We start from the raw sequence: 25,195 nt of genomic DNA on the forward strand, positions 1-25,195 counted from the left end.
TCCACTTGAGGCATGAGCGGGAACGGAATTCTACGAGGAGTAGAAATACTGTATGGGACTGCGTCATTTTTAAGCGCTATACGGACAGGTTTGCAGTTCAGTAGGCCCAACTCGCCAAACATATCTTCAGAAATCTCATTCACTTTGGCCACGAGGCCCAAGTCACAGGCTGCTTTTCTGCTCAATAAGCTGTTAACACACTGACCTCGGATCACATGCACCCACATGGTGAACTTCCTTTGCTTGTACTCACAGCTGGCAAGAAATTTCCCCACACAATCAATGCGGCCACCAGGACTATGGACATTTGTAGTAACCTTCGCCAGCTGGGGCTGTCGAGGCAGTTTCATAAATTCAGCAAAAGACATTACAGTGATATCTGCTCCTGTGTCAATCTTAAAATCAACTTTGGCTCACATTACAGTAAAAGTAACTTTCCAATCTTCCTCTGAGCTTGTCCGTTCCACAACGGACCCCACAAAAGACACTTCCTGGCCCTCCTGGTCGCTGTCCACCTGCATCTCCTTAATGTATTCAGTTTTACACACCACTTCAAAATGGCCTATTCTGTTGCATTTTCTGCATCTTTTATCTCTGGCCGGGCATATAGCACTCTGATCATGAGCCCGGTAGCACTGTGTGCATCGGGCATGTTGCGCCCATCCACTTCTAGGCTTTTCCAGTACTTTAGATCTACCGCTCACACTGTGCCTTTCACTAGCAGTTTTCCTAGACTGTTGCACTTCATCCACAATACTCTCAGACCTCAGATCAGCACTTTGCTTTTTCACCAGTTCACTCTGGCCGGCCATCCTAATAGCCCCATCTAACGTTAAATCAGGCTCTAACTGCAGCTTTAGGGAGACTTCAGCATCTGCAATCCCAATAACTATTCTGTCTCTGATTTGCTCTTCTTTAGCAACACCAAACTCACAGAATTCAGCTAATTCATACAGGCTGCGCACAAATGACTCCACAGATTCTCCCACACGCTGATCACGTTTGTGAAAACAAGCTCTCTCATGAATCACATTTCTTTTGGGCACAAAGTGGGCACTGAGTTTATCCATAACTATATCAAAGTTAAATTCTTCCCCTTCTTGGAAAGTAAAAGCATTGAACACTGGCTCCACATCTTTCCCCATAGAGTATAAAAGAGAATTAACTTGTACTTCACCACTCTCCTTGTTCAGTTTGGAAGTCATCCTGAAGTGCTGAAACCGCTGACGCCATGTGGGCCAAGCTGCAGGCTGAGAGAAGTCAAAAGGCTCAGGTGGGGTAAACTTTGACATTGCAATCGATCAGGAACAGAAGCGCAGTCCAGAACTTCTGACACCATGTCATGAGATGCAGGACATATGCAGGACACAGCAATGATGGTACAACTCTATTTTATTACAGAGCATAGCAATTCACATCTAGTCAGGTTGATTGTACTAAACTAACTGCGACACAGACACCGGACCTAAGCCCCGCCCCCAAACTAGTGACATCACATCCTGCTCTCCTCACATAGAGTACCTTGGTATTTGTAGATGAGGAGCTGCAGTGCTTCTGAGAGAGAGGATGTAATATTCAGCTGAGCTGAGCTGACAGGAGCTGCTGTATAGCAAACTGTAGTGCTAGAAAGGCAGCAAAATGTTGTTTAGGCTTCTGCTTTAAGTAAGTAAATAAATGCATCCATCTGGAAACGTAGAGAAATCTGCAAAAGAAAACTTGTAGAGACTTTAACAGATTTATTAGGAAATCTGATAGTAAAGATATTTGTAAGGAGAGCTCAGGAACAGACAAGTGTTTCAGCAAACACAAATCAATACTAAGCACCTGGTAGTAGGTGTGTACTCTATTTAAAGGGAAAGTAAGAGAGTGATGTCTCCAAGGTAAGAGAGGAGATTTAAAAGGGAAGTACTTAAAGAAATGAAAATGAGTCCTGACATTCTGTTGGGGTGCCCAAATTTATGCACCTGTCTAATTTGGTTTTGATGCATATTGCACATTTTCTGTTAATCCAATAAACCTAATTTCACTACTGAAATATTACTGTGTCCTTCAGTTATTTGATAGATCAAAATGAAATTGCTGATCCAAACACCCAATTATTTATAAATTAAAAGCATGGAAATTGTCAGGGGTGCCTAAACTTTTGCATACGACTGTATATAAATATATGTTACGGGTAAATTAAGAAATCCAGGTAATCCTAGTATTTCCCGGGTAAAATGGACATTACCCAAGCGGCTCTGGTTAAAGCCTGATGTAATGTAATTCCACCATCTACACTATTTCTTTTGCCTCTGCCTGGGGGTTCAAGAAAGGTGTCCCTATGATCCTCTGTCATACTCCCCTAGTGAAAATGGGGGAATTACAGTGCAGGCTATATATGTTTGATGCAGTGATCCTGCACGCTGAGGTGATTTATGATCATACATCAGGCTTTACCTACAGCCGCTTGGGTAATGTCCGTTTTACCCAGGTTATCCTAGGATTACGTAATATCTATAAAAAGCACAAAAAGAACAAATTAAGAAGTTCAACCAATAATGCAATATATAATGATTTTTCCAAGGAGATACTACCTGGTGATAACAATATTACCATACACCTAGAAAAAGAGAGAAGGCTGTACCGGTATAAGGTGCAGCCCAAAAGACCAGGACATCAAGCAATCACCTAACATAAACTAATAAATCAAATACCAATAGATATCATAAAGTTGCAAATTAATCTTAAATAAATAAATTCATAAAGTGCAAAATTCAAAATACATAAATCAAAATAAAACCCATAACATTAAGACACACATAGAAGACAAACAAACAAATCACATGGGCCCCTCATATAGCTCCTAAACTATGACCTAAGCCGGCAACACAGTCCAGTATCAAAGTATTATAAAGTGACATTCAAAGTCACAGTGATTGAAAAATCCACATCTGCATGCAATGGAAATGAGATGGACACATAAAATGTATCAATACAATGAATGATGTTGATGGTAAATGGAGATAGTGACTCTATAAAGCGGCACAGCAGTGATGATAAAGCAATCAGCAATGAGGATGATATATGAATGGAATTGATGATGAAATAAATCATTTAGGTCAGTTTAGAGCATTCAAACAAATACAGCAATCCTGTACTCCTAGAGATCTAGACGCCCAGTGTGGGGTATCCACATGAGAAAGTTCATATAGGGGGCGAGTTAACCCGATATTGACACATCCATAAAAGGCAGTTCATACCTAACTCAAAAACCCCCAAAATACAGATCACACAAGCGATCAATCCAGTGTTACTCATTACCCCTCCACACATCAGCTGTCTGATCGGCAAGTTCATGCAGTTCCGCAGGTAATGCTGCTCCAAAACAAAGTGGGGGGATCCCACAGACAAAAACACTTCTCACGACGCGTCCTTTTGCACGTTTCACTCCTTACTCGCAGCATGAAGCCTCTTCCGGGTTGTGACGTAGCAGATGCGGGTGTCTCATTTATTGGTAGTAGGAAAGTCATATGACCGTTTAGTCAAAAAAATGAAGTGCTGCTTAAAGGAGCTGGGACTAAACGGTCATATGACTTTCCCACTACCAATAAATGAGACACCCGCACCTGCTACGTCACAACCCGGGAGAAGCTCCATGCTGCGAGTAAAGAGTGAAACGTGCAAAAGGATGCGTCAGTGAGCAGCGTTTTTGTCCGTGGGTTCCCCCCACTTTGTTTTGGAGCAGTATTACCTGTGGAACTGCATGAACTTGCCGATCAGACAGCCGATGTGTGGAGGGGTAGTGAGTAACACTGGATTGGTCGCTTGTATGATCTGTATTTTGGGGGGGTTTTGAGTTAGGTATGAACTGCCTTTTATCCTATATCCTGAATAACATAAAAATGTTAAATCGGAGCCTAACAAGTAATAAAAATAAATCTTATTAATATAACAATATGTGCACCTGTTTATGGTGTAAAATTGTAAATACACTGTGAACCATATATATGTTGTCCAAGTGGGTGTTAATGTTCCAGTGTATAAATTACAGTGATAAAATAAATTGTGATATCAACAGTGATATAAAAGGTGATATATAACACCTATGTGGAACCATCAATAGCTAAATCAAAATCCTAAACAAACAAACAAATGTAAAAACTGTCAATCACAGTAATCATAGTAGAACAATGTTCAATTAGTGTTATACATATGAAAAAAACACTTATCAGTCCGATTGGTGGATCCTCCGATCAGTCTGATGTCTCACAAACAAGGAAAAAAGTGTAAATGACAATTCATTTATGGTAGAGATTGTGGCAAGCTGCTTCTCCTGGAATTCATTGGAAGTCACTCCTATAGATGTAAAGATGAAATAAAGAGAGAATGCGCCACCATAGTGCAGGGTCAAAGATATCAAATACTCTCCCCACTCCAACAGCCCGTACTTACAGGAATCCAAAGCACTAATAAAGTGCTATATGCGTAGTCTGGGTTCTCACAGTCACCCAGCTGACTGCTCCAAGGTGTATTAGTAAAGCTCCTCCGGTTCCTCAGGAACAACTTTCCTCTGTATCCAACCAGGTTGGGAGTAAGGAATAAAGTATGGCCGCAAACTCCTCTGTATGTCAGTATAATATAACTGACAAACACATGTGCGGTAAATGTAAAGATATTAATATAACCACAATTACTTCTGTAAGTCAGTGTATTCTGACAAACACAAATGCGGTATATATATATGATAAAAACTAAATATAAAATCCGGGGCAAGTCTGATATTACTAAAATATATAAGACTTTATTAAAATCAAAGTAGTCACGACGTTTCACGGTATCAAACCGTTTTATCAAGTGTCTTACAAAGTTTTAAAACCACGGAATATATAGGCTTGTTCAGCATCTTAGGATTCCCATTGAGTCTGCGCCGTCATTCAACCTCCGATTGGACAGGCCAGGGGAGTGACCATACGTCATAGATTTCATTCATACAAAAGTTACTATGCCGCTTTTAGCTTATGATGATTGGTCCGATTTCCGACCAATGTTAGCTCTGATAACGAACATACCTCTGATGGTGTGTGTATTCGTTCATTAGCAATGTTAAAACCAATATTTCTATTATTATTTTACATTGCAGCAAACGAAAGTCAAGGTGCGCTTTAGATGGCTAGTAGTTACATGTCAATTACCCTCAATATTGTTTTTGACTTTCGTTTGCTGCAATGTAAAATAATAATAGAAATATAAATAGAAAACATTGCAGATGTACATCACTCTGTATATACTTTGCATTGCATTTATTGGCGATATTTTTAAAATGTGAGGGATTTCTCAGTTGCATCTATGCCAACAATCAACATATTTTGAGATATTTTATTGGCCTTCAGTCTCTATATTGTGAAATATCAATAGGTATATCGGTTCTAACATTACAGATATATATATATCACACTTTGTATGTTATGGTCATGCACATTGTATTGTAATCAATGGTGACATTTTTAGAATGTAAGGGACTTTTTCCGTTGCGTCTATGCTATGATTCAACACCTTTTAAACCAAATTGGAACATTATAGTCAACGAACGAATACACACACCATCAGAGGTATGTTCGTTATCAGAGCTAACATTGGTCGGAAATCGGACCAATCATCAAAAGCTAAAAGCGGCATAGTAACTTTTTTATGAATGAAATCTATGACGTATGGTCACTCCCCTGGCCTGTCCAATCGGAGGTTGAATGACGGTGCAGACTCAATGGGAATCCTAAGACGCTGAACAAGCGTATATATTCCGTGGTTTTAAAACTTTGTAAGACACTTGATAAAACGGTGAAACGTTGTGACTACTTTGATTTTAATAAAGTCTTATATATTTTAGTAACATCAGACTTGCCACAGATTTTATATTTAGTTTTTATCATATATATATATATATATATATACCGCATTTGTGTTTGTCAGAATACACTGACGTACAGAGGTAATTGTGGTTATATTAATATCTTTACATTTACCGCACATGTGTTTGTCAGTTATATTATACTGACATACAGAGGAGTTTGCGGCCATACTTTATTCCTTACTCTCAACCTGGTTGGATACAGAGGAAAGTTGTTCCTGAGGAACTGGAGGAGCTGTACTAATACACCTTGGAGCAGTCAGCTGGGTGACTGTGAGAACCCAGACTACGCATATAGCACTTTATTAGTGCTTTGGATTCCTGTAAGTACGGGCTGTTGGAGTGGGGAGAGTATTTGATATCTTTGACCCTGCACTATGGTGGCGCCTTCTCTCTTTATTTCATCTTTTATCCTATATGGATGTGTCAATATCGGGTTAACTCGCCCCCTATATGAACTTTCTCATGTGGATACCCCACACTGGGCGTCTAGATCTCTAGGAGTACAGGATTGCTGTATTTTTTTGAATGTTCTAAACTGGCCTAAGTGATTTATTTCATCATCAATTCCATTCATATATCATCCTCATTGCTGAATGCTTTATCATCACTGCTGTGCCGCTTTATAGAGTCACTATCTCCATTTACCATCAACATCATTCATTGTATTGATACATTTTATGTGTCCATCTCATTTCCATTGCATGCAGATGTGGATTTTTCAATCACTGTGACTTTGAATGTCACTTTATAATACTTTGATACTGGACTGTGTTGCCGGCTTAGGTCATAGTTTAGGAGCTATATGAGGGGCCCATGTGATTTGTTTGTTTGTCTTCTATGTGTGTCTTAATGTTATGGGTTTTATTTTGATTTATGTATTTTGAATTTTGCACTTTATGAATTTATTTATTTAAGATTAATTTGCAACTTTATGATATCTATTGGTATTTGATTCATTAGTTTATGTTAGGTGATTGCTTGATGTCCTGGTCTTTTGGGCTGCACCTTATACCAGTACAGCCTTCTCTCTTTTTCTAGGTGTATGGTAATTACGTAATATCTGACTTTACCCGCAACATATATATATATATACTGTATATATATATATATATATATATATATATATATATATAAAACACTATGTCCCAAGGAGAGGAGTCGGAGACTGGAGCTTGAAGGCTTGGCAACAATTTTATTTCAGCAAAGTTGCCAGGTACAAGGTGAGTAACCCAAAGATCACCTGACGCGTTTTGCGCATGCGCACATATATATACACATTGAATCTCTTCCTAGTCAAACACTAGTCAAACACTTTGCTATATACCTTTATATATCCATTTATTATTAATATTAATATATTTTATGTTAAAAATGTATATATGTGTGTAATAATTTATTTTAATGTGTTTTATATGTGTTTTGTGAACTTTTATTTTTAAACCTTACACTTTACTTCAGGTCTGAAGTCACGATAAATATTCTAGCACAGTTTAGTTTCTTGCTTGAGAGCAAAGTATAACTTTCAACTTGTAATATGAGAGCACGTAAATGCATTTGCAATATCCATTAAAAGTATAGGTTGGGCTTGAGCCATGTCGGCTGCGCTAACCCTTCTTTGGTTAAAGCGTTTCACCAACGACTAGATGAAACCAAAATTCTATTGGGCCCATACTCAGAAGCAGCTTGCTTTTCTATCCCAGGGTCAGATACCTGTTAGATTCCCTGTGGAAAAGGAATGGTGTGTGGGTTAAGCAGGAGTAAGAAGGTTGTATACCCTCTGACTTCAGGTAATGGTGACCTTTGGTAGTGATGATGTCTAACCCCTGGTTATAATACTAGCATAGCGTATTAGAAAGGATAAAGTATGAAGCAATGTTAGCACTTCCCTTCAGGTGCTTGCTGCCAGCCCCGGTTCTCCCAAACCGTGTATAGAAACAGAAAGTATTGAAAGTGGCGGCGCTGTGTCACCTCCAGGGAACCAAGCTGCCCACATCCTCTGAGTCAACCTTGTGGCTTTCACCTCCAAAATAAAAGAGCTAACAATAGTGTAGCAGATATTAGACAATGGGGTAGGTGCACAAACTGGTTATACTCACAAGATTGCAGTTAAAATAAGCCTTTTATTAAAATCATCACAAAGGTGTCTTCAGGTGTAGCTCCAGGTTTTATTTAAAATACAGCTCAACGCATTTTGGCTAAAAGAAGCCTTTATCAAGAGCATAAAGTTAAAATAATTTCTGGAACAAATGGTTAACATTGTCTGAAATCTGCTACACTATTGTGAGCTCTTTTATTTTTGGAGCTGAAATCAACGACATTGACTCAGAGGACGTGGGCAGCTTGGTTCCCTGGAGGTGACACAGCACCACCACTTTCAACACTTTCTGATAATACTAGCATGCCTTCAGTTTTATATGATGAGCAGTGCTAACACCAGGGTAATGACAAGTGGCAGCTAATGTGCTTGCCAACCCCAGGACCCCATACAATGAATTACAGATATTCATATATGATGTAGTATGTGTGTGTTTATCTGTATGTATAAGTGTGTGTGTGTATCTGCATGTATAAGTGTATGCTATGTACTGTGTGTGTGTCTTCATGTATAAGTGTAAGCTATGTAGTTTGTATGTGTATCTGTATGTATAAGTGTATGCTGTGTAGTGTGTGTGTATCTGCATGTATAAGTGTAAGCTATGTAGTGTGTGTGTGTGTGCGTGTATCTGCATGTATAAGTGTATGCTGTGTAGTGTGTGTGTATCTGCATGTATAAGTGTAAGCTATGTAGTGTGTGTGTATCTGTATGTGTAAGTGTGTGTGTAAATCTGCATGTATAAATGTAAGCTATGTAGTGTGTGTGTGTGAATCTGTATTTATATGTGTAAGCTATGAAGTGTGTGTGTGTATCTGCATGTATATGTGTAAGCTATGTAATTTTTGTGTGTATCTGCATGTATAAGTGTATGCTATGTATTGTGTGTGTGTATCTACATGTTTAAGTGTATGCTATGTAGTGTGGGTATCTACATGTATAAGTGTATTCTATGTAGTGTGTGTGTGTATCTGCATGTATAAGTGTAAGCTATGTAGGTTGTGTGTATCTGCATGTATATGTGTAAGCTATGTCATTTGTGTGTGTATCTACATGTATAAGTGTATGCTATGTAGTGTGTGTGTGTGTGTATCTGCTTGCATAAGTGTAAGCTATGTAGTGTGTGTGTGTGTATCTGCATATATAAGTGTATGCTGTGTAGTGTGTGTGTATCTGCATTTATAAGTGTATGCTGTGTAGTGTGTATGTATCTGCATGTATAAGCGTAAGCTATGTATGTTAGTATGTATCAGCATGTATAAGTGTAAGCTATGTAGTGTGTATCTGCATGTATAAGTGTAAGCTATGTAATGTGTGTGCGTGTATCTGCATGTATAAGTGTAAGCTGTTTAGTGTGTGTGTGTATCTGCATGTATAAGTGTAAGCTATGTAATGTGTGTGTGTATCTGCATGTATAAGTGTAAGCTATGTAGTGTGTGTGTGTGTGTATTTATAAGTTTATGCTGTGTAGTGTGTGTGTATCTGCATTTATAAGTGTAAGCTATGTAGTGCGTGTGTGTGTGTATCTGTATTTATATGTGTAAGCTATGAAGTGTGTGTGTGTATCTTCATGTATATGTGTAAGCTATGTAGTGTGTGTGTGTATCTGCATGTATATGTGTAAGCTATATAATTTGTGTGTGTATCTACATGTTTAAGTGTATGCTATGTAGTGTGTGTATCTACATGTATAAGTGTATGCTATGTAGTGTGTGTGTGTATCTGCATGTATAAGTGTAAGCTATGTAGTGTGCGTGTATCTGCATGTATTTGTGTAAGCTATGTAATTTGTGTGTGTATCTACATGTATAAGTGTTTGCTATGTAGCGTGTGTGTGTGTATCTGCATGTATAAGTGTAAGCTATGTAGTGTGTGTGTGTATCTGCATGTATAAGTGTATGTTGTGTAGTGTGTGTGTGTGTGTGTGTGTATCTGCATGTATAAGTGTATGCTATGTAGTGTGTGTGTGTGTGTGTGTGTGTATATGCATGTATAAGTATAAGCTATGTATAAGTGTATGTTGTGTAGTATGTGTATCTGCCTGTATAAGTGTATGTTGTGTAGTGTGTGTGTGCATCTGCCTGTATAAGTGTATACTATGTAGTGTGTGTGTGTGTATCTGCATGTATAACTGTATGCTATGTAGTGTGTGTGTGTATATGCATGTATAAGTATAAGCTATGTATAAGTGTATGCTGTGTAGTGTGTGTATCTGCCTGTATATGTGTATGCTGTGCAGTGTGTGTGTATCTGCATGTATAAGTGTAAGCTATGTAGTGTGTGTGTGTATCTGCATGTATAAGTGTAAGCTATGTAATGTGTGTGTGTATCTGCATGTATAAGTGTAAGCTATGTAGTGTGTGTGTATCTGCATGTATAAGTGTAAGCTATTTAGTGCATGTGTATCTGTATGTGTAAGTGTGTGTGTAAATCTGCATGTATAAATGTAAGCTATGTAGTGTGTGTGTGTGTGAATCTGTATTTATATGTGTAAGCTATGAAGTGTGTGTGTGTGTATCTGCATGTATATGTGTAAGCTATGTAGTGTGTGTGTGTATCTGCATGTATATGTGTAAGCTATGTAATTTGTGTGTGTATCTATATGTTTAAGTGTATGCTATGTAGTGTGTGTATCTACATGTATAAGTGTATGCTATGTAGTGTGTGTGTGTATCTGCATGTATAAGTGTAAGCTATGTAGTGTGTGTGTATCTGCATGTATATGTGTAAGCTATGTAATTTGTGTGTGTATCTACATGTATAAGTGTATGCTATGTAGTGTGTGTGTGTGTGTGTGTATCTGCATGTATAAATGTATGCAGTGTAGTGTGTATGTGTGTATCTGCATGTATAAGTGTATGCTGTGTAGTGTGTGTGTGTATCTGCATGTATAAGTGTAAGCAATGTATGTAAGTATGTATCAGCATGTATAAATGTAAGCTATGTAGTGTGTGTCTGTATCTGCATGTATAAGTGTAAGCTATTTAGTGTGTGTGTGTATCTGCATGTATAAGTGTAAGCTATGCAGTGGCGTAGCGTGGGTTGTCAGCGCCCAGGGCAAGGTAAGAATTGCGCCCCCAACCCATTAGCACTGACTCCCTTCCACCAGTACAGTAGGTACTTGCTCATAGGCTAATAAACTCCATTGGTAAACAGGGTCATACCTCCTCATACATATAAAAAAATGTAGATTTAGGAAACAGGAATATCCAAACAATGTTATGAATTGAATATATTACATTTTAGATTCATCATGTACAACATATAACATATTACTTTAATGATCTTTTAAGTGATAACTACTGGCTTAGACAGCACATAACATGATTTTTTCCATTTTGCTGCATGTGTATTCCTTGGTGCCATACATCATCCCAGATAAACTGAATATAACAGTGTATATACTATATATATATATATATATACACACATGTATATTAGCACATCAAATATACCTTAGCAAATGCAATAACCTATTTAATTGTTTATAACAAATAAACTGCAGAGCTATATTATGATTTTACAGTTGAAAATCTTGGCTGCCAGAGAGTGTTGCTATTCATTGTACTTACAATACCTTACAACCCTCAATAGCTGCTATTAGATTAACAATGCATTTTATACATTTGGAAAAGCAAAAGCATTTGTAAATTAAAATATTCTATTGTTCACACAATATTTAGTGGAAGATAAATAAGAGATGATCTAATAACAATAACAAAATAAAAATATTCTGTTGTCTCTAAAGATTTCAGACCAAGTTTTTTTTTTAAAATGTATTTGTAATTTTATTTTAAATTTAGGATGCCGGTGAGAGGGCACAATGAGCAATGACTTCTCCAGCTTCAATGTGAAAAGACACAAAAGCTAGGGCCTCCTCTCACATGTCCGTTTACATCCTCTCACATGTCCGTTACAATTAGATCCCAGGATGTCCTGTCCTGGCTGGACCGTGTTAACATTTCTCTCTTAGCAATGGCATGTTTAATCCTGACAATTTGATTTTGCAGTCAATATAGCCACTAAGCCGCTGCCACTGACATCCCTTTCCTCTCCTCCCCAAATTACTTACCTTTTATTCTTTTAAAGTCACGGGCAGGCACCAGGCAGGCACGACGCGCTAGAGACAGTCCTTTAGGCTCTTCCTCCACTACTTGCTCCCTCGGTCCCTCCTGACCTGCGCGCTGGGAGTGGGAGGAGTCAGGACCCGCCGTGCTACGTAAACTATAACGCTGCGGCTAGACAGCAGGTAACTTTCAGACAGAGTCGGATAAGATTACACTTACAGGTGGGGGCACTGGCACAGAGAGACTCACAGACCGTGACGAGTCAGACGACACTGACAAACAATTGAAGTTTACACTTGCGTTGAGAGTGACTCAAGAAGACAGAACAGCAGGGTTGCCAAAATCGCCGCTGGAGTCTGGGACTGTCACAACAGTCTACTGTCTGATGGAGGCTTTTGCGCCCCCCATAATTATGCACCCGGGGCCATCGCCCCTGTGGCCCCCCCCACGCTACGCCACTGAAGCTATGTAATGTGTGTGTGTATCTGCATGTATAAGTGTAAGCTATGTAGTGTGTGTATCTGCATGTGTAAGTGTATGCTATGTTGTGTGTGTTTCTTTGTATTTGAGTGTGTGTACATATATACGTGTAGCTTGTGTTACTGTGCATGTTTGCTGAATTTAAAGGACAGAATCTAGAATATTAATGGGGAATGCAGAGAGCAGTTTTAAATAATCTATTATTAAATGTCCAATTAAGATAACAATATTTAGCACTGTCTCTGCAAGGGCTAATTAAATGCAGAGCTCACATAGCTATACCAGTGGTTTCCCATTTTTGCCATGGGGGGGGGCTGTCCCTCTTTTGAATTTTGAAATGTTGGGAGGTATGTAATATGAAGTTGAGCTCTAACGGTAGTGCTGTCCGGTATTTCAGGTTACTGCCCGGTAATTTTTTTTTTTTTTAAAAACGACATAGCCTTAGGTAGTTAATATGTGTCTTGCAAATTGCATTTAATTTTTTATTAAATGTTTTAACTATTTCAGACCGTTGCCGGAGTCCAAGCCGCATCCGGGCCAACCTACCTACCCAGCAGTAACTAACTTAAGCCCATTAGCCCAGCCCTTGCAGCCCGTGTCCACCGGCACCCCTTCTATCCCTACTAGTACACTGTACTCGTCTCACAGCAGTTAATCGCGGTGCCCTGGCTCGGCCTCAGCCTGCACCGTGGGTGCTGCCTGTGTGTGAGACTGAGACTGTGGGACATTACGTGATCATGCGTGTGACGTCACCACAGTAAGACCCGCGTGCTCTGCTGTTTACAGCGTTAGTCTATGCTGCTTACTCAGTCAGAGCCGGTTACAGTGTCAGTCTATGCTGCTTACTCAATCAGAGCCGGTTACAGTGTCAGTCTATGCTGCTTACTCAATCAGAGCCGGTTACAGTGTCAGTCTATGCTGCTTACTCAGTCAGAGCCGGTTACAGTGTCAGTCTATGCTGCTTACTCAATCAGAGTCGACGCGACACTGGCAGCAAAATAGGAATAGGATAGTGCCTCTGCCAGCCAGCAAGCCTTTGAAATAGTGTGTCACTTACTTGAAGCAGGGAGATCTTAGATCAGACTCACTCGATCAGTCTAAATAATACAACCAAAACAGTGAGGTATGTGTCTCAGTCTGGGTGTTCTTTTAAATAATTGTTATATTTTAATATCACCCTTCCTTCACCCACACAAATATATATATATATATATATACACACATAGACAATTTCTATAAGTATATTTAAAAATATATGTATAATATAATAATATTGTGTACTACTACAAAATATATATATATATATATTAGTACTCATTATAATATACATATATTATTAAATACTTATATATATTGTCGATGTATATATAGATTCTGCTTGTGTATCGATCGTGGGAGTACAACTTGAAAGCAGCTTCTGTGCACACACTGTCGGCTAGATTACGAGTTGTGCGTTAGGCTGAAAAAGCAGCGTTAACAGGTCCTAACGCTGCTTTTTCACTACCGCTGCTATTACAAATCTTGCAGGTTTAGGGGCACCGCACACTTCTTTGGCCTTACCGCAAAACGACTTATGTAAACTTTGTAAAGTCTTTTTTCTATGGGACTTCCTTAGCGCCGGTATTTCGAGTCTGTTCTGGGAGGCCAAAAAGTGAGCGGTACACCCTCTACCTCCAAGATCCCTAATGCATTTTAAAGTCAGTAGTTAAGAGTTTTATGGTACAACGCCGTAACATAAAACTCATAACTAAAGTGCTAAAAAGTACACTAACACCCATAAACTACCTATTAACCCCTAATCTGCCGCTCTGGACATCACCGCCACTATAATAAACATATTAACCCGTAAACCGCTGCACTCCCGCCTCGCAAACATTAGTTAAATATTGTTAACCCCTAATCTGCCGCCCCTAACATCGCCGCCGTCTACCTACATTTATTAACCCCTAATCTGCCGCCCCCAATGTTGCCGCCACTATACTAAATGTATTAACCCCTAAACCTAAGTCTAAACCTAACCCTAACACCCCCTAACTTAAATATAATTACAATAAATCTAAATAAAAATTAATATTATTACCTAACTAATTCCTATTTAAAACTAAATACTTACCTATAAAATAAACCCTACGCTAGCTACAATATAACTAATAGTTACATTGTATCTATCTTAGGGTTTATTTTTATTTTACAGGCAAGTTTGTATTTATTTTAACTAGGTACAATAGTTATTAAATAGTTATTAACTATTTAATAACTACCTAGCTAAAATAAATACAAAAGTACCTGTAAAATAAAACCTAACCTAAGTTACGATAACACCTAACACGACACTATAATTAAATAAATTTACTAAATTAAAAACAATTAAATAAATTAAATTAGCTAAAGTACAAAAAAAACACTAAATTACAGAAAATAATAAACAAATTACAAGATATTTAAACTAATTACACCTAATCTAATGGCCCTATCAAAATAAAAAAGCCCCCCCAAAATAAAAAAAAACCCTAGCCTAAACTAAACTATCAATAGCCCTTAAAAGGGCCTTTTGCGGGGCATTGCCCCAAAGTAATCAGCTCTTTTACCTGTAAAAAAATACAAACACCCCCAACAGTAAAACCCACCACCCACACAAAAAACCCCCTAAATAAAAAGCTAACTAAAAAAACCTAAGCTCCCCATTGCCCTGAAAAGGGCATTTGGATGGGCATTGCCCTTAAAAGGGCAGTTAGCTCTTTTGCGGCCCAAACCCCTAACCTAAAAATAAAACCCACCCAATACACCCAAAAAAAAACTAACACTAACCCCCTGAAGATTGACAGTAAAACCCACCACCCACACAACAAACCCCCTAAATAAAAAGCTAACTAAAAAAACCTAAGCTCCCCATTGCCCTGAAAAGGGCATTTGGATGGGCATTGCCCTTAAAAGGGCAGTTAGCTCTTTTGCGGCCCAAACCCCTAATCTAAAAATAAAACCCACCCAATACACCCTAAAAAAAAACTAACACTAACCCCCTGAAGATTGACTTACAGTTCTGAAGACCGGACATCCATCCTCAAGGAAGCGGCAGAAGTCTTTATCCAACCGGGCCGAAGTCCTCAACGAAGCCAGGAGGAGTCTGCATCCAAGCCGGGCGAAGTGGTCCTCCAGACGGGCAGAAGTCTTCATCCAGACGGCATCTTCATCCATCCAACGCGGAGCAGCTCCATCTTCAAGACATCCGATGCGGAGCATCCTCTTCTTCCGATGACTACCCGACAAATGAAGGTTCCTTTAAGTGACGTCATCCAAGATGGCGTCCCTTAGATTCTGATTGGCTGATAGAATTCTATCAGCTAATCGAAATTAAGGTAGAAAAAATCCTATTGGCTGATGCAATCAGCCAATAGGATTGAGCTCACATTCTATTGGCTGATTGGAACAGCCAATAGAATGCGAGCTCAATCCTATTGGCTGATTGGATCAGCCAATAGGATTGAACTTCAATCCTATTAGCTGAATGCATCAGCCAATAGGATTTTTTCTACCTTAAGTTTAAATATCTTGTAATTTGTTTATTATTTTCTGTAATTTAGTTTTTCTTTTTTTTGTACTTTAGCTAATTTAATTTATTTAATTGTTTTTAATTTAGTAAATTTATTTAATTATAGTGAAGTGTTAGGTGTTATTGTAACGTAGGTTAGGTTTTATTTTACAGGCACTTTTGTATTTATTTTAGCTAGGTAGTTATTAAATAGTTAATAACTATTTAATAACTATTGTACCTAGTTAAAATAAAATCAAACTTGCCTGTAAAATAAAAATAAACCCCAAGATAGCTACAATGCAACTATTAGTTATATTGTAGCTAGCTTAGGGTTTATTTTATAGGTAAGTATTTAGTTTTAAATAGGAATTAGTTAGGTAATAATATTAATTTTTATTTAGATTTATTGTAATTATATTTAAGTTAGGGGGTGTTAAGGTTAGGTTTAGACTTAGGTTTAGGGGTTAATACATTTAGTATGGTGGCGACGTTGGGGGTGGCAGATTAGGGTTTAATAAATGTAGGTAGGTGGCGGCGATGTTAGGGACAGCAGATTAGGGGTTAATAATATTTAACTAATGTTTGTGAGGAGGGATTGCGGCGGTTTAGGGGTTAATATGTTTATTATAGTGGCGGCGATGTTGGGGCAGCAGATTAGGGGTTAATAAGTGTAGGTAGGTTGTGGCGACATTGGGGGCAGCAGATTATGGGGTTAATAAATATAATGTTGGTGTCAGCGATGTTGGGGGCAAGATTAGTGGTGTTTAGACGCGGCGTTCATGTTAGGGTGTTAGGTGTAAACATAAATTGTATTTCCCCATAGGAATCAATGGGGCTGCGTTACTGAGTTTTACACTGCTTTTTTGCAGGTGTTAGACTTTTTCTCAGCTGGCTCTCCCCGTTGATTCTTATGGGGAAATCGTGCCCGAGCACATACGACCAGCTCACCGCTGACTTAAGCAGCGCTGGTATTGGAGTGCGGTAAGGAGCGCACTTTTGCTCAACGCTCACTTCTTGCCTTTTAAACACATAATACCAGCGCTGTAGGTAAGTGAGCGGTGAGAGAAAACTGCACCGCATAGCCTCTAACGCAAAACTCGTAATCTGGCCGTAAGTGATGTAAATTGATATATATATATATATATATATATATATATATATATATATATATATATGTATAGTCCAGGTGTGTGCACTCTCACAAACCATACACATCAGCCAGGGTGCTATAGCGTTGAAATAAGCACTCAATGGACTTCAGCCAACTGTGACAAAAAATATTCTTTAATGTGACGTTTCGGGACACAAACAGTCCCTTCCTCTGACAAACAACTAGTGCAAAAACAAAGCTTTGAAAGATCTTTGTGACCCTCCCCCTTCATCACAGCCAATCCCAGCTGCCTGTGTGCAAACAACTTGGTGACCTCATATGATAACATACATACAATGTTAATTCAGGAATCACACATTATGTTCATTTCATAAAAATAATTTATATAAACCAAAGTGATAAAATACCGTGTATTATATAATGCCACACAGTTGATCAGCAGTGATCCACCTAGAGTAACTATATTGAGCCGATACGGAATGAAGACATACATATCAACAATAGCCTTTATTGGTAACCAATGAGCAGCAGTTAGCCTTAACACACCCTTTTCAATTCTCCAATCCTGTATACGTGGGTGTTAATGATTCATACCCATTCACCAACACAGATTCCTGTCACAGTTCAACCCTCTTTAAATGTACACCTATTAACTCCCAAACAATAAATGTATATAAACACCACAGCAATTCTAAGATACACGACTAATGTGTATAATTTGATCAGTGTCTCAACACTCACAACATTGAGGGGTGTGTCACTTATTTGCCCATTGTCTTATTGGGCAGTCGTACAGAGGCCTGTGTGCCCCTCTTATAAGGGCTCATTAACATTAAGAAATCTTACAATGCCAAAGTGGCCACCACATAAAAAAAAAAAAAAAATTATCAAGAGAATTTAGACAAAATAATAAATTGCCAACGATTATGACCCACAACATCACTCCTATTATTATATCTCACCACTTTTCCTCGATATGTAAAAATATGTTATCTCTTGTGACCTTGTATACACTTATATCAATATTAACCCTGTGTATTACTTGTGTACTACGGCTTTAAGGGTGTCTTACCCCACCTGTGTAAAGTCACAACCAAACAGCCTCACCTATTAGGGTATATAGGGGCCAAAACTATCCCCACTTAGATACATCTCTAGCAGAGCCCTATTAACACAATCCACAATTGGTGGTGTTAATAAGTAACGACAACTAATTGATGCATACATAATGAAGAAATTCCACAAACAAAAATTCCACAAACAAAAATGTATTACTAAATTATCGGTTGGTCAAAGACCTTCTAATAGCAGGTCCCACTTCACGGCAACATTGAAAGCCAATCATACCTAAGTATGAGCCCCTAAGGCTAACTGGAGGGCTCAATAGCCTCAGATCATTCCAAAGCCCCAGTGGACCACTAATGATCAACCGTTATAGAAGCATCAAAAGGTGCATATGAACGTGAAATAGTAAGGACAAATAAACATATAAAATTGTTATAAAACTTTTTAAAACAAAAACATACATATCTAAACTGGTCAGTGGTAATCAACTATCACTATATTTCAGGATATCTTCAGGTTCAGGGGCCGCCCCCTCAACTCCAACATTATTGTAGGATCATGGACTCTCAATCTATGGAAAAACCATATGGTAATCCCAACTGGCAGGGCCGCCCCCGTCAGTTACTTGTGGTCGCGGACTCTCATCAGTCGTGCTATGCTGATCTCTTAGCTTATTCTAGGTAGCATTGCCACCCAGAATGGACATTTAGTCCCCTCAGGTTGAGAGTGCACAGCTCATAGATCCATCTCGCCTCCTTCTGTAGAAGGATCTTCGCTCTGTCTCTCCCTCTTCTTAACTTAGGGACATGATCTATGAGGCGAAATCTCAGATCCTTCACTGTATGGCCTGCCTCCATGAAATGTCGAGCCACTGGTAAATCAGATTTCCCTTTTCGAATGGCTGTCTGGATGCTCGACCGATGATTCGCCATTTTAGTTCTTGCGTCATCCACAGTCTTCCCTGTATAGAACCTCGTACAGGGACAATTAAGAAGATAGACCACATATTGTGTGGTACATGTCAAGAAGTTCTTGATCTCATATTTTTTCTTGCGGTCTGGATGTTGGAAATGTGTGCCAGTAATCATACCCCTACACGTGACACAACTGATACATCTATAGCAGCCTTTCTTCTTATTAACCCATGACCCTTGTGATGTTATCGGATCCATGTCAGTTTTCATAAATGCATCTCTTAAGCTCCGGCCTCTTCTGTATCCAGTCCTGGGGGCTTGCCATCTCGTGAAGGGTAATGATTGAGCTGCCTCCAATAGCTTCCACTCTTCTTTCACTGCTTTTGTAATTATATAGCTATCTGGTGAATACGTGGTCACAAAGGTCATCTGCTGGGGAGGTACATCTTCATCTTGTCTCAATAGTGTAGACTTGAGGGCTAGATCACGCATCTCAGATAGTCTCCTCTTGTTATATCCCCTCTCGATGAATCTCTGAGTCATCTCTTCTAGTTGAATTATAAATTTTGATTCATCTGTGTTGTTGCGGATGACTCTCTGGTACTGTGCCTTCGGAATGTTTCTTATCAATTTAGGTTGATGGCAACTTCTAGCATGTAAGATAGAATTACAATCTGTGTTCTTCCGGAAGAAGGTTGTCCCCATTTTATCTGCATCTTTGAAGATCCTTACATCCAAATAATCTACAGATTCAGTGCTCGCTGTATGGCTAAATCTGATAGTGCTCTGCATTTCATTCAAATCCTTGATCCAAGTATTTAACTTATCTTCTCCTTCGCTCAATATTAAGAAGAGATCATTGATGTATCGACAGTAGTATTTGACGCTGTGCATCTCATAAATCCTCATTCTCTCTGTCTCATATTCAGCCATGTAGAGATTGGCCTGGGATGGGGCCACATTGGACCCCATCGCCGTGCCAGATGTTTGTAGATAAAAAGTTTTATCAAAACTAAAGTAATTCTCCGTAAGACATAGCCTTAGTAATGTGATGAGGACTTCTTCGGAAGGGCCAATGTATGCTGCCTTTCTCAAGACCTTAGCCACACCTGTTATACCAGAGTTGTGTGTGTCACAGTATACAGGCTTGCCACGTCTAGCGTGATCAACATATCTGTCGATCTGATGTCTGTGAGTTGAGTGATCTGTGCAATAAAGTCAGTAAAATCACGAATATAGGACCTCTGTTGCTTTACCCATGGCTGTAAATAAAAATCCACAAATTGTGCCAGGGGCTGTAACAATGAACCCCTGGTGGAGACTATGGGTCTACCTGGTGGCCTCAATGCATCCTTGTGGATCTTGGGTAGGGTATACATAATCAGTGTAACCGGGAAGTCTTGTTGTAGAAACTTAAAGTCCTGCTCAGAAATAAACCCAACCATTTTCCACTCAGTCAGTATAGTATCAATCTTCCGTTTTAGTTGATGAGTTGGATCAGCATGTAAGGGTAAGTATGTATTGCTGTCGCCCAGTTGTCTCATTATTTCTGCCTTATATTCCAGGTTATCCATCACTACTACTGCTCCTCCCTTGTCAGCAGGGCGTATCATGATGGATTTATCATCTTGTAGAGATTTTAGTGCATATCGCTCTTACTTTGTGAGATTATCATGGAATCTTGTGGATAGTTTTTGTTGTAAGTGTTGAGTTAGATAATTGGTGACTGTATTGATGGTAGGATTGTTGGAGTTGGGTTCAAACTGTCCCCTGGTTCTAAATCGATCCTGGTAGTCCGAATCATTATGAAAATATTCCTTTAATCTTAAATTTCTTCCATATCTCTGGACATCAATATATGTATTAAAGTAATTTATCCTAGAGGCTGAAACAAACGACAGACCTTTATTCAGCAAACTTTCTTCTGCAGCATTGAGTTGACGAGAACTGATGTTAAATACTATACTCATCTTCTCCTTTGCATTGGAGGGCGGCGGGCAGTGCCCCCCCCCTCCACGTGCGTGGCCTGGGCCTCGACCTAAAAAAGGATGTGACATTGGGTGTGCTGCCAATGGGGGTAGGGCTGCCATGCTTCCAGTTGGGTTGTCCCACTGTTGTTGTCCTCTCCCACCTCTGTAACATGTAGTGAGACCTCTAGGGTTCATTGCCTCCAATAAGCACCTCTGGGTCAGAAATTTCTCCTGAACTTGTATCAATCATATTAATTGCTTTTTTTGCAAACCTCCTTTCTCTTCTTGGGTGAAAAGTTCTTCTTTCGTCCGGTGTCATTGTCCACCTACATATGCTCTTATAAGTGTAATCTTGGCTCAGGGTCTGTAATTTGCGGTTCTTGAATGCAATTAGTTCTTGTTTATAAGTTTTTATCTGTAGTGAAAGTTTGCTTATCCAGTCTGTGTTAGTGTCAGACCCCAATATGTCAGATTATTCTTGTTCAAAGATCGAGATTTCCCCTCTAATCTCTTTCAATTGGCATCCTACCTCTCTGATTACCAGCAACATAAGATCAAAGGAGCATTTATTTAATATTTTGCACCAATTAATACAAAACTCAAAGCTTGAGCGACCTATGGTAGGTACATTCTTCACACGGAAGCCCCTTGGTATCATACGCTTTTTATGGTAGTCTGACAGGTATGTTCCATGTAGATTCAGGTCAATCTCACGCTGTTTTAATTTTGCAAGTGTATTATAAAGTGATTGGCGCGACTCTTCCACCTGTTGCTCCTCCACTGAGCCAAAAGAGATATTATCCGCATCTTCATCTGTGAATATATCTTCATGTTTCTCCTCAATTTAAGTATTTAGTGTAGTTGATTTCATGACCAGGTATATGATGTTATAGGGAAAGGGAGGACCCAAAGACAATTAACCCTATAGTGGGTGCACTGCACAAACAATTTCAATATGTATAGTCCAGGTGTGTGCACTCTCACCAACCATCCACATCAGCCAGGGTGCTATAGAAATTCATAATATAGCGTTGAAATAAGCACTCACTGTGACGTTTCGGGACACAAACAGTCCCTTCCTCTGACAAACAACTAGTGCAAAAACAAAGCTTTGAAAGATCTTTGTGACCCTCCCCCTTTATCACAGCCAATCCTAGCTGCCCATGAGCAAACAACTTGGTGACCTCATATGATAACATACATACAATGTTAATTCAGGAATCACACATTATGTTCATTTCATAAAAATAATTTATAGAAACCAAAGTGATAAAATACAGTGTATTATATAATGCCACACAGTTGATCAGCAGTGATCCACTTAGAGTAACTATATCAAGCCGATACGGAATAAAGACATACATATCAACAATAGCCTTTATTGGCAACCAATGAGCAACAGTTAGCCTTAACACACCCTTTTCAATTCTCCAATTCTGTATACGTGGGTGTTAATGATTCACACCCATTCACCAACACAGAATCCTGTCACAGTTCAACCCTCTTTAGTTAAAATAATTTTTTTAATTGTTTTCCTTGTAAACAGCATCTTCAGATTCACAACATCATAGGTAAACAAAAAGTAGCAACTGAAATACAATAGTCCAGTCTCAAGTGTCAACTTATCATATCATTTGTCTGTTTGAGTACTGAATATAGTACTCAATTTTTAAATTCGGGAAGCCCCGAAAAGCTGAGATCTGGGCCTCGCCATGTTGTTGTCCTCAGTGGCCACATATCTCTACACCCTTTTACATAGATGGCCTTGAGACAATCAATAATACACAAGGAAAAGAAATAACAGAACAATTCTAAACAATAATAACATTAAATGTGGACTTCCGGTGGGAGGAGCAAAGGGAGAGCAGCAGGTTATGTGAGCTCTGACAATAACGCTGCAAATATCTGTTTTTAACCTGCACTTTCCCTGCTCCCACGCAAACGCCTTGCAGAAATCTGGTCTGGGACTACCAGGCTAAGAGATCGGCCGGTAAAGAAGCGTGAGGGCTGAATTTCGCCCTAACCATGGCAGTCAGAGAGGAGACGAAGGAGCGCATAGATGCCATCTTAGTTTTATCGCAACTCCACATGGCAATTGTAAAGTGCCAGCTATCCTTTTATAAGACACGGGCTCACACCAAGCCAGAACCCCATCACAGAGAAGGTCTTAGAAGAAGGTGGAGGAAAGTGATGGAGCTATAAAGCGATTGACAGCTTGCAAAGAAGGCACTGAGAGGGGTAACGTAAATGCAAATCTCTATAAGCATGCCTGGAAAGTGTTAAAGTACTGCAATCACATATCCTGCAATAAAGTTAAGGCTACATTGAAAGGGACATTGATTCTACAGACTTTGGTACTGTTTTGACACTACAGTCTTGCATTCCTCAAACTTTATTATGTAACAAGAGATCCTGCAATAAATCCCCCTGTCGGCATCACTTTGCTCAAAAGATATATCAGACAAGCATACTGGCTTGGTGGAAATTTGAACTGAATCATAAGAGGTGTATGATCTGAAAAATGATTATGACTTAACTCAGCACACTCACATGAAGCTCCCCTCCCTTATCATCAGTTCCAGATAAAACATTTAAATAGAGAGCCTTGCTTATTGTGACCTACCTCTTATTGTGGCCTTCTGTTGTGCTCTAATAGACATTTGGAGTCAGTATTATGAAACTTATTTAAAGTTTGTATTTCTGAGTTGTGTGCTCAGCCAATAACAGTTTTCTAGATTACGCATGCAGAAATACTACAATAGTTTTCACAAATCTACTAACAAAATGGCGGCAAAAAGCAAACACACTGACAGAAGAACGAAACATCAGGCTGAGATACACACCACCCCAACAGCAACGGAAGACTCAGAGGATCCGCTAACTCAAGACACACACCCTATTGTGGCACAAATCTCAGTTTTGTTTCTACCTAAAATTGAGATGGGAGTGGAATCACTATCCACCGAATTTAAGCAGTTTTCAAGACGACTTACGCATGTTGAGCACAGAGTATCTGAACATGAGGATCGACACAGAGAGATTTCTACATCAGTAACTAACCTACAGAAGCAGAATGCGGAATTAAAAGCACGATTAGATGACCTGGAAAATAGGTCCCGCAGAAATAATTTACGCATAGTGGGTTTACCGGAATCAGTACAGAGCTCCTCACTTATGCACTTTGCAGAAGTCCAACTACTGCAGCTGCTTAAATTAACTGACACAGGGATCCCATGTATAGCGGAGAGAACACATAGGGTGGGTCAGCCAAGTTTAGAGCAAAAGAACAAAGAGATGCCGAGACACGTCTTAATCAAATATCTAAACTTCAAGGATAAAATAGAACTTCTCAGAGCATACCATAAAGCAAGCTCTATTACCTTTGAATGGAAAAAACTGCTCCTATTCCAGGATTATTCGTCAGAAGTCACCAGAAGGCAAAGAGAATTTTCACCCAACTGTCAACAGCTGATTGAAAAAGGAAGATCAATAGCTTTACTATTTCCAGCTAAACTGAAATTGCAAACTAACAGTGGTCCAAAGTTCTTTGACTCTCCCACTCAACTGCAAAAGTACTTACAGACTGAGGAGAAAGACTTAACCTCAGATGAAGCCAGGTCGCAGCAGGAATTGGGAAGTGGACAGCCTGGATGAGTGCATGATACCTGTCAGGTGTAATGTCTGAAATCTGGATCTGTTATCAACAAAATGGTTTGTTACATTGTGACTGGGACACTCTGAGAACTACAGTTGTAATTCTCATGAAGAATACTTAGTCCTAGCTACACTCACTCTTATTAGGAGGGAAGGGGAGTTTGATAAAATGCCATAGGAGAATAATAGCTCCTTTATTGTTATGTTATTGTTTTGTTAGTTGTTATGGTTACAAGATGTTTCTGTTTGTTTTAATTCAATGCTTACAATTTTCACACAGCGGTGCCCCATGGAAGTTTCTGACCAGCCCCACTAGAAAGAGCATGGAAGATCTTTGGAAAGAGTATTGCGATCCAGGAGAATCTGAGTATAACATTCTGCCCACTTGGTTTGCATTGTATGAAGAGGTATTTATATTAC

The sequence above is a fragment of the Bombina bombina genome, chromosome 5, assembly GCF_027579735.1.
Source record: "Bombina bombina isolate aBomBom1 chromosome 5, aBomBom1.pri, whole genome shotgun sequence".
NCBI classification, from domain to species: Eukaryota; Metazoa; Chordata; class Amphibia; order Anura; family Bombinatoridae; genus Bombina; species Bombina bombina.